The following is a 2500-nucleotide window of genomic DNA, read 5'->3' as shown; positions in this document are numbered from 1 at the left end:
TCTTTACTCAGTCTTTAACAATTGAACTACAGTTAATTATCATAACGGGGAAAAAAAAAAAGTAATATCAGGCAAGATTACGGAACAGAAAATTGCAGTTGTTACCTTGAGAATACTGTCTCAATTACATACACTTCGGTGACAAAGCAACATTCCGCAAGACTATAACAATGAATATATCAAGCAAGATGACTCCATAATCAATAATTTAAAAGACAATCTCCATATATTTTGATTAGCAGTCGAATAAAAAAAAAGGAAAAAGGACACATGTGATACATTTTGGCTTGGTGTGTGTGTGTGTGTACATATATATATATATATATATATATATATATATATATATATATATATATATATATATATATATATATAGGCTAAAACGAACAATGTCACGATCGAAATATATGTAATTAATCTATACATTATGACAATACATTAACGTCAATAGATAGGTCAGTGCTATTCATTCTGATTGAACGAGATCTTCCCCGTTTCTCTGGATAGAAATGTGTCTCACAACTACTTCTCTCGCATTTGTTTTAAAAGTATGTATAAACATCTATATTTCATAGTGACACCATATTTTGTTGTAATTTCTTCCCCTTCCCCTACCTGTCTGTCTGCCTCTGTGTGTGTGTGTGTGTGTGTGTGTGTGTGTGTGTGTGTGTGTGTGTGTGTGTGTGTGTGTGTGTGTGTGTGTGTGTGTGTGTGTGTGTGTGTGTGTGTGAATGTCCCTTTCTTAAACCAAACAGGATATATAACATGCCGGTTTCTATTCATCCGACTGGCGACACAGGTGTTCTGATCTGAGGGTTACTGATGACCGTTAGACCCTGCTCAAAGAGACAAGAAAACCCTCGTTAACTTAACACCGAGTTCAGGGACGGATTATCATTTAGGAAGAGTAGATACCAAAGACGAGTCCCATCGGGTCCTGGGCTCCCTGTGAGGCGCCTGTATTGTAAGGTTTCCTACTGACACTGTATATGGAATTATGGTTTATGATAAAAGGTTCTTGTTTTTTTTTTCTGTAGGCCTTCATATTATTTCCTATGTGTGATATCTGTTTTTCATCGGCCTGAGCGTAATTGCACAATAAATCCAAAGCTTAGAACCATATAAACATAGAAAAGAAAACAAAATATAAAGACAACAGTAATAATGGTGACAATAATGATAGTTATGATAATAACAATGATAATATTACCCAGATAATATTACGTAGTGGGAAGCCGTTGTGTGTAACGCATACTCTCGCCCTTCAGGTCATTATAACTGCGGTCCTATTCACTCGCAACACCAGTTAGGCTTAAACTCAAGAACGCCGGATCAGAACCATTAAAGGGAAGAAAACGTGGCTATGTACGGTTGAATGGTCTTACCATATTATCACTAGAGGCAGATGACACACACACACACGCACACAAACAAAAAAGTTGATGGTCACTGTTCTACGAACGCCTCGAATGACGGAACCAAGGGGAAACAAAGAAAAAAGAAAACAATGGAGAGAGAAAAAAGAAAATCAGTGTGAAAAGAACAAGTCATCTTATGTAATGGAATGGGTCATAGACGAAGCACAATGAGAACAATCAAGTGTAAAATTCTCATACGTTATATCAATGTGGCCCGCTTGACTTTGGAGTTTCATGACGTGGCTCTCTGTCAGAATAACCTGTCGGGCCCTGGCCTTTATTTGGAGCATTTATGTTTCAGCTATTGATAATAATAATCATAAAAATAATTATAATTGTAAGATGAATAACAATGATAATAATATTGATAATAATAATGGTGGTTATGCTGCTAATGATAATGATGATGACAATAATAATAACAACAACAACAATAATAATAATAATAATAATAATAATAATAATAATAATAATAATAATAATATCAATAATGATAACATTATTAATAAATATATTGTAAATGATAATAATAATAACACCAATAGCTATCATTATTATTACCATCGTCATTATCATCATTTCAGTAATGATGATAATACTAAATGCTAATGATAATAATAAAAATGACAGTAAGAATCATGATGATGGTAATCTTGTACGACTTACAGCCTCCGCCAACAGGTCAGTGGCCTACTTTAACTCTTCATAGAATGACATTTAAGAGAGAAAGGGGTGGGAGGATGATGATATCTCCTTTGGTAACCGACTCAGGCCCTATTATTTCCTCGCTGTTAGGTTCCAAACCGGATTTCGGAAACCCTAGTGTTTAGGGGCCTGCACGAAAACGCGCTCTCTCTCTCTTATTTATTTATTTCTCTTCATTTTCTTTCATTATTTCTCTCCCTCCTCTCTCTCTGTCTCTTTTCTCTTCTTTCTTCTTCTTCTCTCTCTCTCTCTCTCTCTCTCTCTCTCTCTCTCTCTCTCTCTCTCTCTCTCTCTCTCTCTCTCTCTCTCTCTCTCTCTCTCTCTCCCTCCCTCCTTTTGGGATTTTATATTCTCTATTTCTCGAATTCTCTCGCTTC

The 2500-nt window shown here is 35.6% G+C and overlaps 1 protein-coding gene across 1 annotated transcript in view; it reads right to left on the bottom strand.

The window, feature by feature from the left end:
• LOC125047147 overlaps nt 1–2500 on the bottom strand; it is a 21453-nt gene that overhangs the window by 17908 nt on the left and 1045 nt on the right. The gene's annotated exons all lie outside the window — the stretch shown is intronic.

This window comes from Penaeus chinensis, chromosome 40, assembly GCF_019202785.1.
Source record: "Penaeus chinensis breed Huanghai No. 1 chromosome 40, ASM1920278v2, whole genome shotgun sequence".
NCBI lineage: Eukaryota > Metazoa > Arthropoda > Malacostraca > Decapoda > Penaeidae > Penaeus > Penaeus chinensis.
This window is presented reverse-complemented; position numbering and strand designations above follow the sequence as displayed.